The sequence below is a fragment of the Saimiri boliviensis genome, chromosome 2 (genome assembly GCF_048565385.1).
Source record: "Saimiri boliviensis isolate mSaiBol1 chromosome 2, mSaiBol1.pri, whole genome shotgun sequence".
Lineage (NCBI taxonomy): Eukaryota > Metazoa > Chordata > Mammalia > Primates > Cebidae > Saimiri > Saimiri boliviensis.
The window spans coordinates 99165880-99181314 of NC_133450.1; the positions used below are offsets into that span (position 1 = coordinate 99165880).

Sequence of the window (15435 nt, forward strand, 5' to 3'; positions counted from 1 at the left end):
TCATTCACCTGAGAAGGAAATGGACTTCTCTGTTTGTTTTAAACCGTTTGTGAGCAGAGAGTGGGGTCTTTCAAAGCTGAATCCATTGAAGATAAAGCAGAGTTAAAAAAAAAAAAAAAAAAAAAAAAAAGAGAGAGAGAGAAAGAAAGAAAGAAAAGCTGAATCCGGTTCTCACTGGCACCCAGGTAGGGCATGAGGTTGCCTGCCCCACTGAAGTTGACTTCAGTCTGAAGACTGGGAGGCTTCTGGAAGTGGCACATTTGCTCCAAGTGAGGGCCGGGATCCAGATGCCAGTCTCCACGGCCGCTGCGGAACGACTCTTAGAGTGGGGGATTCAAACACAGAAGGGATCCCTGGGGAGAAAACCTCGCCATTGTCCCAAAATTCTGCGTGACTGGAGCGAGTCTCTCAGTCTGTCTTTTTTTTTTAAATTGCATTTTAGGTTTTGGGGTACATGTGAAGAACATGCAAGATCGTTGCATAGGTACACACGTGGCAGTGTGATTTGTGGCCTTCCCCGCCATCACCTCTATCTGACATTTCTCCCCATGCTATCTCTCCCCAACTCCCCCCCCCGCGCTGTCCCTTCCCTATTTCCCCCCAACAGACCCCAGTGTGTAGTGCTCCCCTCCCTGCGTCCGTGTGTTCTCATTGTTTTTTTAAGGCTGTGTTGCTAAAAGCACAGTGGAGACAGATCACCTGGCTATGATGAAGGGAGGGGAATGGTTGTAAAGAAGAGGGAGAAAGTGGAAGACAGTGTTTTATAGACTCAGCCTCCCCTCCTAGGTTTTTCTGTTCTTTCCTCCTGCCTCTTTTTTTCTTTTTCTTTTTTTTTTTTTTTTTTTTTGAGACGGAGTTTCGCTCTTGTTACCCAGGCTGTAGTGCAATGGCGCGATCTCGGCTCACCACAACCTCCGCCTCCTGGGCTCAGGCAATTCTCCTGCCTCAGCCTCCTGAGTAGCTGGGATTACAGGCACGCGCCACCATGCCCAGCTAATTTTTGTATTTTTAGTAGAGACGGGGTTTCACCTTGTTGACCAGGATGGTCTCGATCTCTCGACCTCGTGATCCACCCGCCTCAGCCTCCCAAAGTGCTGGGATTACAGGCGTGAGCCACCGCGCCCGGCTCCTGCCTCTTTTTTTCTTTTACCTAAAGAAAAATCTTGCCTTTTAAAAAATTTATTTTTAGGCAGGGTGCGATGGCTCACGCCTATAATCCCAGCACTTTAGGAGGCTGGAGAGGGCGGATCCCCTGAGGTGAGGAGTTCAAGACCAGGCTGGCCAATACGATAAAACCCCCGTCTCTACTAAAAATACAAAAAATTAGCCAGGGGTGGTGGCGAGTGCCTGTAATCTCAGCTACTCAGGAGGCTGAGGCAGGAGAATCACTAGAACCCAAAAGGTGGAGGTTGCAGTGAGCCAAGAATGTGCCATTGCATCCCAGCCTGGGCAACAAGAGTGAAACCGCATCTCAAAAAAGAGAAAAATTATTTTTAATTTATGTATTTTTAGAGATGGTGGTCCAGCTATGTTGCCCAGGCTGGTCTCAAACTCCCGGCCTCAAGCAATCCTCCCACCTCAGCCTCTCAAAGTGCTGGGATTACAGGCTGGAGCCACTACACTGACCACACATTGTTTTTGATTGCTAGAAACCACTTTATACTTCAGACTTGAGCCAGCTGGTGGTCAGTTCTCTTTAAATTGCAAGTGATATAAACTCCAATTCAAACGGACTTCAGCAAAAGGATAATTCCTCAGCATATATAACTGGAAGTTCAGGGGCTTCACGCACTGCTGGATTCGGGTGCTTCGACCCATCATCAGGACTCGGCTCTCAGAGTTGCTTTGCCTCTGTGGCTCTCCCTGCCCCCGAGAGTGGCAGGATGGCTACCGGCATCCTTAGGGTCACACTGGAACAGGTTAGCAGAACCTGTGGAAAGCTAGACACTTTCCCAATAGTTACAAATATTACATACAAAAATAAACAAAGCGTCCTGGGACTGATGGATTTGACTGACTTGGGCCACGTACCAGTTCCTGAAGGCCTTGTTGATTGGCCAGGCCTGGGTCACTTCTGAATCTAGGTGAGGTCAGCCTCACCAGAACAGCATAGTGACTTCTGGGGGAGGAGGCAGAATATGCAAATAAAAACCAGAACAATGCTGAGCAGACAAAATAAAGATTTTTTTCCCCCTATTACAACCAGGGTCACCTGGATTTCATAAGTCCTGCCCAGGAGGCAAACCTGGCTTACTAATTTCAGTGTTCTTTATTAGAGAGACACAGGAAGAGCAACCAGAAGAGGGAGGGGAGGATGGAGCCTCTAAGGGTAGGAATTCTTTTTTTTTTTGAAAGTTTGTTTTCACTTGAGACAGGGTCTCACTCTGTCGCCCAAGGTAGAGTGCAGTGGTGTAGTCATAGCTCACTGCAGCCTCGACATCCCTGGGTTCAGGCAATCCTCCCACCGCAGCAGGCCCCCCAGTAGCTGGGACCACAAGTGCATCCCCACGCCTGGCTAATTTTTGTATTTTTTTTTTTTTTTTTTTTTACAGATGGGGTTTTGCCACGTTGCCCAGGCTGGTCTCAAACTCCTGGGCTCAAGCGATCCACTGGCCTTGGCCTCCCTAAGTGCTGGGATTACAGGCATAATCACGGCATCCAGCTGAGTGCTGTAAGGATCTGGGTTAGGCAAGGAAGATACTAAAGGTGTGGCCACTTGCTGTACATTGTAGCGGGGACCTTAGAAATATATAGAAGAATGCCTTCTGAATAATCATTTCTTCTTTGAAATCATGGCAAAATCTCCCTGGACCCGAGGGCTGGGTGAAAGAGCAGTTAGGCAGGGGATGAAGGCCTGTGCCTGAGGTGTCCCTGCAGATCCAGTGCAGCGGGATGTGCAGGTAGGTCTCCCTTCCCAGGGCACAAAGCTGGGTGGGGAACAGCTGTCAGCACGAGCCACACCCCACCCCACCCTGCCCAGGCATCAGAAACCTTAGGGAAATGCCTAGATGCTCCACCCCAAGGAAAACGTTGAGGCCCCACAGCCAGGACTGCCCTGTTTGTGTCTAAAAGTTGCCCCAGCCCAGATTTACAGCTGGGAGGATCAGAAGGTCAATCTCTGCCTTCTCCCAGAAGGAAATCATACTCATAGTTACCACTGAGAGCAGGGTGGGCCGTTTGCTCTCCTCATCCTACCTCACCCTCACCTTAGGAAGCAGCCGTTCTCCTTGTCCTTATTGTAGAGGAGGAAGCCTGGGTGGCCTGCAGTTGTGGTGACCTGTACAAGCTCACAGGACTCTTCATCACCATGACACCACCCTCACCCTAAAATAAAAAGGATCAAACCTGTCCTGATGTCACCAGCACCGGTATTGGTCTTTGCGGGAAAGAAAAATAGGGCCAGGCCTGCAGCACCACTGTGTCTGCCCAGCTCTTGCAGCCTGGAGGACACCACTGGGTTCCCTCCCACACGTGCTCCAGGGCTGCACGTCTGCCTCACCCACCTGCTCAGGGTGGGGCTTGAAGGTGGCCCCTGGGAAGAGTAAGAACTGGGCCAAGCTGGAGATGTCCCTCCCTCGTTTAAGGCACCACCTTTTCCCTTCTTCCGCCATCCTGGGTGCCTGGATATTTGGGATTAGAAACTAGATTGGAAATGTAATCTTTCTTCAGTTTGGGGCTGAGAACCGGGGATTGGGACTTTGAGTTTATAGCATAGACTTTCCTTATACTATTTCCTAAAATCAGTTAGGATTACAGTCATCTCCCAGAAAAATCAAGAAGGAAGACCCTTGGAGGTTCAACCTAGAGAAGAAATTTTCTCATGGAATAAACCAAAAATAATTCTTTTTTTTTTTTTTTTTTTAATCAAGACTAGAAGTCTCTCAACATTTAAGCTTTACAGACAAATAGAATCTGAGCCACAGGGTTAAACATAACAAACGACACACAGTAACAAATATTGAAGACACCGTAATGCAAAAGCAACAGAAACAGCACCAGAAATGCTGCTGAGGCCACCATTTAATTAATGCAAATTGAACATATGGCTTTGGTTACATGTGGTTCCAGGCCAGAGGCATGAAAGTCAGTGTTTGTGGGAAAGCCAGGAGGAAAAGCTCCTCTCTCCGCCCCCACCTTGTCACTCCAAGTCCTGGTGCCCCCATGTCGGGACACGGCCTCCCATTTCACTCCTGTGCCAACCGCACTCTTGTAACATGGCACATGCAAAAAAATGTGAGGTTCTTCAAAGCACGAATATTGCCTTGTTCATTTTAGAATCCATGATGTGCTTGAGGAGAGAATGAATGAATGCTCAAACGTGAATGGAGAGAGACAGAGGAAGGGCAGGTCTATGTAAGGAAACTTATTTTTTCCTAGAAAATCATTGATGAGCCTGGAGAGAGCTGGCTGAACAAAGGTGACAGTTCTTTTATTATTATTTAACTTATTAAGTTATTAGAAAAAGTGAGAAAGTAAGTCGAGATCTTTGGATTGGAAGAAGGGACCCACTGAGTTTCCTCCAGGACTGTGGAGTTTGTTTCACAGCCACATGTGGATAAAAAACTAAGGACCGCAGACCAAAAAACAGGTGTGATGGCAACGCTGGAAAAGCCACGCAGTTCAGCCTGTGGGAGGAAGAGGAGCAGCAGAACCTGTGTGGAGCCTGACAGAACCCAAGACACCACTCAGGAACTGAGAGGTCTTTCGAGATCAAACACAGTTCTACAACAGACATTCTGTCTTCTTGCCCCTCAGCCGGGGGGCCTCCAAGCCCCGTGCGCCGTGTGGAAAACTCAGGTGTTCTGTGCCTACAAGCTCCGTGTGCCGCATGTAAAACTCAGGTGTTCTGTCTCTGCCGGGATCTTCCTCCTGCTGCTTATTTAAGGGTCTGCTGCTTCGGGGCCTCAAGTGCCTGCTTTATCTCTCCTTTGCTAGCAAGACAGAGAATCTCACTGGCCTGGTTGGGCTGAGCCTTCCTTCGCTGGCTGACCAACCAGGAAGTGGGCTGCTGCCTGGATCAGGTGCGTGCCACAGTTCATCCAGCCCCGTGCTCAGAGCTCTAGGTTTAGGCGCAAGACCCTGTGTGTGGGCAGAGGCTCTTAGCAGGGGCCGAGAGCATTGTAGGCATCTTGAGGGCCCGTCCCCAGCCCTAGGTCACAGATACAGCATGATCAAAATGTGAGGGGGCAGGGGCAGAGATTATTTGGAATAATGTGTTGAGTTTGTACACTTTTGACAATTAAAAGCCTTACGTCCCCCTGATACCATGCAGGTACTCCAGAGGAGCCACTTGGGACACAGAATCAACGATGGACGCTTGGTGTGCATTGCAAGCTGGTAGTGTATTTGTGGGACTCTACAGGGAGAGGAATATGAAGGCTTGACAAGAGAAGGTGAGTGTGTATCAGTGAGGTAGGTAACTCATTAATAAGGGACTTTGCAAGGTGGTAACTGGTTCAAAGAGGTTATGAGAACAGAGTTTGTGTACTAGAAACAAAAAGGAATGCTGACGTAGTATCACAAAGTTAGATACAAAACTGGTCAATGTGCTACAGGGCAGCAAAACTATAACCTTTGGGGTAAATTTTCTGACCAAATAGGAATCAACTGTATCTCTGCAGAACAGAAAAACATTTACTTTTTTTTTTTTTTTTTTTTTTTTTTTTTTTTTTTTTTTTGAGACAGTATTTGGCTCTGTTCCCCAGGCTGGAGTGCAGTAGCATGATCTTGGTTTACTGCAACCTCCACCTCCTAGGCTCAAGGCATCCTCCCACCTCAGCCTCCAGAGTAGCTGGGACTACAGGCACACACCACCAAGCCCAGCTAATTTTTGTCTATTTTGTAGTGAAGGGGTTTTGCTGCCATGTTGCCCAGGCTGGTCTGAAACTCTTGCGCTCAAGCCCACCTCAGTTGCCCAAAGTGCTGGGATTACAGGCGTGAGCTACCATACCCAGACGGCACTTACATTTTTAAAGTTTATACACAGTATCATCTAATGTGATTTTGTTTTGTTCATTTTTTAAAAATCTATATGGGAATCTTGCTATGTTGCACACACTGGTCTTATAAACTCCTGGCCTCAAGCAATCCTCCCATCTTGGCCTCCCAAAGTGCTAGGATTACAGGCATGAGCCAGGGTTCCTGGCGTGATTTCAGAGTTAAGAATGTTTGGACTCTGGTAAAAAGTAAGTCCAAGTTACCTTCCCCTAGATAGCCAAATGCCTCTCAGATGGGGTTGTTGGACATTGCTTTAATTTAATATGGAAAGGACTTTTCGCTTCTCCTTCTCCAAGTTTCAATAATTCTTAACAGAGGGAAACAGCAACAAAATTTTGCTGCAGTGAGTATTAAAGAAGGGAAAACAATCATGAATGCTGGAGTCAAAATGCCCAAGGGCGGAGGCACCAGGGTTCTCTCCCTGTCTTGGCTGCGCACCGGCAGTGTGACCTGGAATCTGATCTCACTGGAGCTCAGTGTCCTCGTCTATAAAATGGGCTATTGAACTACACACTTGGCAGGTATTAGCCCTAAAGGTCATTTTCAAAATAAAAAATTATGCCACTTCCCTTTTCTCACATTAACCCTAAGAGAGAAAGAGGAAGCGGGAAGCCCGCACACGGAAGCAATTTGTGCGCAGACGTTCCTGGGCTAGGAGAGGAGCCTTCGGGTTGCTGCAGAGACTGTCACCCGAGCCTGCTGCACCTTTACCGGCGGGGCGGAGAACTGCAGCGCGGCTCGGCGCGCACCGGCTCGCGGGTGCTCGAGGGCTGCGCAGCCACCGCTGTGTGCAGGACAGGGAGTGGCGGCTGATATGGCCGCTGGGCGTCCCAGTGCCCGCCCCGGCTGGGGGCCCCCCCGCCCTGCCACTATCTCCGAGGCCCACCGCCGGCGCTTCCCTGCAGGGTGGCTCCCCCCAAAAACCGCCCGCAGCCAGCCCCGCGGAGCTGCACCCGCCCCCAGGACAGGGCCAGGACTTCCCTGGGCGGCTGCAGCCGTGAGCCACCCCTGTTTTGTTAAACCCACGCTCTGCCATTCAGGCCGCACTTGCCCGTTGCCATGGGCGTTTTCTGTGTTGCTGACACAAGCAGGGACACGGAATCCCTTGACTTTGAGTTGCAGATCATGGGTGTTGGCGTCTCCCCTGTGTTACCAGGAAGGGTGGAAGGGGCTTCAGCCTCCATTCTCACTTTCCTTGTCAAGGAGTTGGCTAAGCACCAGGAGTTTTCTCTTAGGCTTCTCTCAGGTCCACTTTCCATAAGAGGTGAAAAGTTTTCAGAGAGGTGGGCAGCTTTCTCTCTATTCTCAAGGGACCACTTCACACACCCCCTTTTTACCTCCAAAGTAGACGGAACTGTGGATCCATGGAACCCTGCCAGCTGTTGCTTCTGTCATCCCCTACTGAGACCAGAGCCACAAAAGCCCTCACTCTCTCCAGCCTGCAGGCATCCCAACAAGAGTAAGCGAGGAGGCATCCCAACAAGAGTAAGCGACCAGGAGGACAGCAAGAGGCTTGAACCCGCAGAGAGGGCCTGGGAACACAATGCTGAACGTGGGTCCAACCACTGCTTCTCAATGGGGTGGGAGAGTGGTGTGGGAAGAGCCGTGGGCATTTAGGGCAGGACAGTCCCCCGCCCCCCCTTAGGAAAGGGCTGCATTGTAGCGTCATATCTAGCCGCTCCCACCCCCGCAGCCCCTATGTATGGAATGCAAGTAGCACCTCCCCATCTTTGTGACAACCCAAAATGCCACCTCCTATATCCAAGCACCCTCTAGAGAGTGAGGTGTTTCCTTAGGTTGAAAACCACTGTTAGATCATTCCTAAAATATATCTCAAAAGACATCAGTTCCTTAAGATATAAGTAGGTGTTATATGAAAAGAGTAGCATGCTGGTATCAGTATCACGTTAGGTTTGGGAAATGGTGGGTTAAAAAGTGGAACAGGATTTATTTACAGGACCTCTCAGAACCTTTAATATATAAAAATATATGTTTAGTGTTTTTTTTTTTTTGTTTTTGTTTTTTTTTGAGATGGAGTTTTGCTCTTATTGCCCAGGCTGGAGTGCGATGAATGGCGTGATCTCGGCTCACCACAACCTCCACCTCCCAGGTTCAGGTTATTCTCCTGCCTCAGCCTCCCGTGTAGCTGGGATTACAGGCATGCACCACCACGCCTGGCTAATTTTGTATTTTTTAGTAGAGATGGGGTTTCTCCATGTTGGTCAGGCTGGTCCTGAACTCCCAAACTCAGGTGATTCACCCGCCTTGGCCTCCCAAAGTGCTGGGATTATGGGTGTGAGCCACCGCCCCCTGGTCATAAATATATGTTTTGAATCACCAAGAGGGAGATGGAGTATGCAGATCCCCAAATTTAATTGGCTCTGGAATTCTTTCTTTGTGGACCCTTTTGAGTAGAACCCACCTTACATACCCGTGAACTACATTTTGTCGTCCAGAGCACTCTCTGGGGACTTCTGTATCCTCCCAGTGTGAAGTGCAGGAGTGAGCAGTCAAAAGGCCCTTATATTCTTACTGAATTGAATCACCTAGAATGTGTGAAGATACCAGGAAAGAGGCCAGAGCTTCAGGAAACCGCTGCAAAGATGACCTCACAAAGAAACCATTGTGGTGAGGCTTCTGGAGCACTCGAGGTGATGTGACATGTCCTGTTCCTGAGAGCGGGCCGGCCGGCTGGCGCCTTGAGTTCGCATGGCTTGGGGAAAGGAAAATAGCCAGGGTGTTTGGAAGAGAAGTATGTGTGGATGGAATTATTCAAATGCTGACAGATGGATTGGGTCTCCTCTCCCGCTGGACTGGCAGCCTCTGTGTGGAAGGCTTTGCCCAGGAGATGGTCACAGCAGCTCTGGTGAGATGCTGGAAACATAAGCCCAGGCAGATATAATGGCAGCGAGTCACAGTAAACCGACAGCCACCAAGTGCTCAGAAGGGAAGCCGAAGCCAGGGGACTCACTGTGCGGGGCTAAGCGAGGAGCAGGACTCTCCTGTTCTGCTAAACACAAAGAGCAGAGTGTTTAAGCCCAAGGATCAGCCTCCTCTAAATGGAAACCCAAGCTGTGCACACTGAGCTCCAGGGCTGGGGATACAATCACCTGCCACATGCAGAAGGGTGCCACCCAAACATACCCATTTCTCCTGGGGCAGGGGCAGGGGCAGGGGCAGGGGCAGGGGCAGGGGAGACAGGGCTCTACCACTTTCTGTGTAAAGCTGGGTGAGCAGCCCAGCACCCGTCGGGCCAAAGCACCTCGCCTGCACCCTCCCAGCCTTGTAATCTGGGTTCTGCTCGCCATGTGCTCTGTGCTAGTGAAATACACTGTTGGCTCTTAAGTTTTTCCAGACTAACCAGACTGGCCAATGCCCGAGGCTCTATGTTCAAAATAAAAGTGCCTAAGAAAGAAAAGAAAAGTGCAAGTAGGCAGTCCCCACTTCTCTAGGGCTAGTGCGCTCTGAGGATCCTGCCTCGGCCTGTTTAACAGCCCAGAGTAGCTTTAAAAAAAAAAAAAAAAAAAAGCCTGAACAACCTTTTTTTGCACATGGGTCACAGTCAAGCTTCTTAAACTTGGATGACAGTAAACCTATGACTAACTAGATAATGAAAGCCACAAGTGTGGAGGCTCGGGCAGGGCTCTGCTGTGGAATCTCCGGTGGCCTGTTCCATAGGCCAGCGTCTGCTGTCTTCCCCATAGCAGAAATGCTTTCGTGAGTTTGAAACCCTCTGTGCTGACTTCTACATCTTCTCAAGGTCAGGTCTCCACGTTCATGGCTTCATGCCCCCCACCCTGCATTCCTGTCCACTGCAAGGAAGGAGGAAATCTAACCCACCCGCCACAGCGCGCCCACACTCACCACCCTGCCCGACAGGAGCATGACGGAAGGTTTCCAACTAAAACCAAAGTTACTCAGCAAAGCTTCCTGCCAGGCAGGCGTGCTGGAGGGCGCAGCGTGCCTCCCTCGGCCTTTTCTCTTCTATGAAACTTCTCTGCTGTAAGCACTTGAGAGCCTCCCCACTTCCTGGGGAGTGGACAGAACTTCAAAGCAGGCACCACTACAGCTTCGAAGCCCCTGGGTTGCTTCAAAGACTCTGTCTCCTCCCAGTCTGAAACTTCTGGGGAATGTTTCTCCCTCATTTCTGAAACAACAGATAGAGCTGCTGAAGTTTACAATGTCCCCCAAGGCATTTCAGTGTTTCTGCCTTTAATCTAGGGCCCAAGTGAGCACCTGTAAGAATGCCCTGGACCCTGTCCACCTCAGGATGTGTCCTGCGATTTACATCCTGGAGATGCCTCTACCTTCACTCCACCCTGGTGCCTCCGCCTCCACTGCAGCCGCCTCTTGGGCCACCCCTGCCTCCTCCCTTTCTCCATCATACCAAAAAGTGCCCTCGTCCTCTGACGGTGGAAGATGGGATGCAACTAAGGGTCAGGATGGTCTACGTGATTTTTGTACCCTATTCCAGAATAGCATGTGGTTGCTTTAAAAAGAAGGCTGGGCACAGTGGCTCACACCTGTACTCCCAGCACTTTGGGAGGCCAGGGCAGGAGGATCACGAGGTCAGGAGTTCGAGACCAGGTTGACCAACATGATGAAACCCTGGCTGTAGTAAAAATACAAAGAGTAGCCAGGTGTGGTTATGCATGTATATAATCCCAGCTATTCAGGGGGCTGAGGCAGGAGAATTGTTTGAACCCAGGAGGCGGAGTTTGCAGTGAGCCGAGATCACTCCACTGCACTCCAGCCTGGGCGACAGAGCGAGACTCTGTCTCAAAAATAAATAAAAAGAAAAAAAAAATGTGTCTTTCAGATTTTTGAAGCCCTTTGATTTCAGGAAGCTGTGGGCCGTGTTTAGCCTGTGGCTCTGTGTGCCCATTGGCTGCTGCTGCCTACTCCTGAGTGTAAGGTTGCCAACATAAGAAGCAAGAGTAATTTGGATTTGTGCTTCTTAGTAAAAACCCTTTTCCATTAACCTGCAAAACTCCAGAGGGCAGGGGATCTCTCACATTGAGGATGCCTGTGAAATAGTGGGTATTCTCCAATGATTTCATGTTGTTGGATTCATGTTGCTGGATTCATTTTTTTTTTTTCCTTAAAGAAAATCTAGGCTCCCTAAATGTGCTAACAATAATAATTAAAACCAAAGAGCTCCTAAAAGAGCTCTTAAAGAAAGAAAGCTCTTTTCCTTAAAGAAAAAAAAAAATCCAAGGAAGTCACTCTTAGCTCAGGATGGTGCATTTGCAAGTGTTTAGGCCAAACGTGTTGAGAAATTGCACATATACTGTGTACATCTCATGTCAGCAGGAACTTAAGCTACAAAAACTCTTGTTTCACCCGATATCTTATCATCTGTATCGGGCAGACTAAGGCCTGACAAACCAGATGAGCCTTCAGGAGATCTGCAGACTGATGAGGGCATTTGAGATAAAGAACTGGCACAGAGTTCTAAAACCAAAATGAAAAGTAGAAAGATGATTGTCCTGTGAAGTGGCCCCAAGCCTTAGACCATCACCACCTGCCTCTGGCCTCACTTCGGGGCCAATGAAGATGCTCATCACGGAGCCTCTTTGCTGTGGTTGTGACTTCCTGGCTGGCCAGGCCCGAAGTAGGCGGAGGAAGAAGTGCTGTGGTGAGCTCTGTGACTCAGGGGGAAGCAGCCGGGACACGAGCCCAGCGCACCCGCCTGGGGTTGCTGCGGGGAGGTGGCCTAGGGACAGATGAAGCTGCAGTGGGGACTACCTCCCCTGCAGAAGCAGCTTTCTTGTCCCTCCACACCTAACTTAAAAAACCATTATGTATAACTCGGAAAGCAGGTCCATGCTGTACTTGTGTGTGTCTTTCCCGATTTCTTTGTTCCTGGGGGAAAATCAGCAATAAACATTACATTCCTTTTCAGTGTTAAGTTGCGACTGCATCAAAGTTAAGAAAACAAAAGTTGTAGTCAAACCCTCTATTAACAGATAAATTTAAGTAAGAACGGTGCAATTTCCCGCCAGCTGCTGCTGATGGGTTTTCCGGAAGGGAATGATATGCCGGCAAGGCAGTGATTAAGTGTGATGCCAACTACCAATTTAGTGAAGGGTCAGTGGTTTTCATGTATGTTTATTTATTTTTAATATTTATTTATTTATTTTTAGACAGAGTCTCGCTCTGTCATCAGGCACCAGGCTGGAGTGCAGTGGCGCGATCGCGGCTCACTGCCACTCTGTCTCCTGGGTTCAAGCAATTCTCCTGCCTCAGCCTCTGGAGTAGCTGGGACCACAGGAGCAAACCACCACGCCCAGCTAATTTTTTTGTATTTTAGTAGAGAAGGGGTTTCACTATGTTGGCCAGGATGGCCTTGATCTCTTGACCTTGTGATACGCCCATCTTGGCCTCCCAAAGTGCCGGGATTACAGGTGTGAGCCACTGCGCCTGGCCTTATTTTTATTATTTTTTAAGACAGAGTCTCTCTCTCTCGCCCAGGCTGGAGTGCAGTGGTGCGATCTCAGCTCACTGCAACCTCTGCCTCCTGGGTTCAAGTGATTCTTCTGCCTCAGCCTCTCTAGTAGCTGGGATTACAGGTTCGTGCCACCACGCCCGGCTAATTTTTTGTGTTTTTAGTAGAGACGGGGTTTTACCATGTTATCCAGGATGGTCTCAATCTCCTGACCTCATGATCTGCCCACCTCAACCTCCCAAAGTGCTGGGATTACAGGCATGAGCCACTGTGGCCGGCCATTATTTATTTATTTTTAAACTTTATTTTAAATTGAAACCTTCTGAGTTTTCACTGATTACTTACTTGAAATAATACTAAATAGCAGCATTATGGTAACAGCAAGAATTCAACCACTTCCTGGCAGGTAACAAGTATGTTTCATTTTATTCTACTTTCCTAGAGTTTATAAGTTACTTAGAAGTAAACTTTAAGTCAGGTCCACCCAGATCTAAGGAAATCGTCCTTGGTGTCCCCTGAGTTTGCTCATCTTAAGATGATCTCTGGGAACATTCTGAGCAATGAGATCAAGGCCCTGTCCCCCAGGCCATCTGCGGCCACCAAGCCAGGGCACTGGGCCTAGAGGGCTACATGTGGGTCGTAATGAGCCATCTGGCTGCCTGGCAGAAGGCATCCATGGGCAGGTGTCTGAGACGTTACTGACATTACCACTGACCTTTGCCAAGAAGCAGGTTTGATTTTATCCAGAATGACCCAGCGTGGTGGTGAGAATGCATCTTGCTGGTCCAGGACACTTTCAGGAACTAAGCTAAAAATTCTCACCCTTAAAATTGAGTATTTGCCTGAGCAGTAGAAGGTACACTTTCCCTGGGTTGTTCTGGGATTTCATTCTGACCATTTTCCTCCCTATCTGGAACAAACCGGGTCTCTACATATCTTGCTTTGCATATGTCCTGATCAATCACAGGGGGCAGTGCCAAGGCTTGGCTTCTGGAGGTTTTCTTTGTGTATTAGGGTTCTTCAGAGAAACAGAACTAGTAGGAGATTGTGTGTGTGTGTGTGTGTGTGTGTGTGTGTGTGTGTGTGTGTGTGCATGTAAATAAAAGGAAATTTGTTATGAAGAATTGGCTCATGCCGTCATAGAGGTCGGGAAGTCCTATGATCTGCCATCTGCAAGCTGGAGACCCAGGAAAGCTAGTCATATAATACAACCCATGTTGGAAAGCCTGGGAACCAGGGGAGCTGATGGATGAGATCTCAGTGGAGGGCTGGAGTTCAGTGCTGCGACCATGGCTCACCACATAAGATGTCCCAGGTCAAGCGGTGAGGCTGGAAAACAGGGCCACATTCCTCTTTCCTCTGCCTTTTGTTTTATTCAGGCCCTTAATGGATTGGGTGATGCCCACTCACACTGGGGAAGGCAAGCGACTTTACTGTGTCCACCCATACAAACGCTGATTCCATCTGGAAACATCTTCCCAGACATACCCCAAAACAAGGTGCCACCTGGGCACCCTGTGGCCAGTCAGGTTGACACGTAAAATAAACCACCATGACTTTGTTTTAAAATAGAAGCGCAATTTAGGCTAGGCATGGTGTTCATACCTATAATCCCAGCACTTTGGGAGGCTTAGGTGGGTGGATTACCTGAGCTCAAGACTTCGAGACCAGCCTGACCAACATGGTGAAAACCTGCCTCTACTAAAAATACAAACATTAGCCAGGTGTGGCAGTTCAGGACTATCTATAGTCCTAGCTACTCAGGAGGCTGAGGCAGGAGGATTGCTCGAACCCAAGAGACAGAAGTTGCAGTAAGCCAAGATCACACCACTGCACTGCAGCCTGGGTGATAGAGTGGGACTCTGTCTCAAAAACAAACAAACAAACAAAAAAAAAAACACAAAAAAAAACCCCCACAATTTAAATAAAAAGATAGTTTAATACATAACAAATATGCAGTGTAGCTTTACATGAAGTCCTTTAGCCATTCCTCGCTCCCAAACGAAATGCCATTCCCAAGAGTTTCCTGTATAGAAATTCCATTGTCACCACTCATCTGCTGTGACATGTGTCACAAATAGTTTCTGATAAAGTATCAAAGAACATACATTATTTACCTTTGGCCTGGCAGGCACAGTGGCTCATGCCTGTAATCCCAACACTTTGGGAGGCTGAGGAGGGTGGATCATTTGAGCCCAGGGGTTCAAGAACAGCCTGGGCAACATAGCAAAACCCCATCTCCACAAAAACTACAAAAATTAACTGGATGTGGTGGCGCATGCCAGTAGTCCCATCTGCTCAGGAGGCTGAGGTGGGAGGATCCCTCGAGCCTGGGAGGTAGAGGCTGTGGTGAGCCATGATCGTACTGCTGCTTTCCAGCCTGGGCAACAGCGCGAGACCGTGGCTCAAAAAATTATTTACCTTTAAAAAATATAGCTCAGCCGGGCGCAGTGGCTGAGGAGGCTCAAGCCTGTAATCCCAGCACTTTGGGAGGCCGAGGCAGGTGGATCACGAGGTCAAGAGATCGAGACCATCCTGGTCAGTATGGTGAAACCCCGTCTCTACTAAAAAGATAAAAAATCAGCTGGGCATGGTGGCGTGTGCCTGTAATCCCAGCTACTCAGGAGGCTGAGGCAGGAGAATTGCCTGAACCCAGGAGGCGGAGGTTGTAGTGAGCCGAGATCACGCCATTGCACTCCAGCCTGGGTAACAAGAGTGAAACTCCATCTCAAAAAAAAAAAAATATATATATATATATATATATATATATATATATATATATATGGCTCAAAATCATTCGTGCTGCAGGGTACTTCACTGTTACTTGGGTTTGAATTTGTTTCTAGAATGGGAAAGGAGCCAGTGTGAGAGCTTGTAGCCTGGTTACACACCTGAGGAGAGCCAGGGAGAGGGCGCTACTAGCCCCATCTAAGCTTACTGGGAGCAAGGGACAGACAGAGGGAGAGGGAAGGTGAGGACTGCCGATCCAT

General features: G+C 48.8%; 2 pseudogenes; both read left to right on the top strand.

Moving 5' to 3' along the window:
- Window positions 1-1883: 1883 nt before the first annotated feature.
- On the top strand, window positions 1884-9148 carry LOC141582234 (uncharacterized protein encoded by LINC01588-like; annotated as a pseudogene).
- LOC104651783 (uncharacterized) lies at window positions 6465-7515 on the top strand (annotated as a pseudogene).
- Window positions 9149-15435: the final 6287 nt, after the last annotated feature.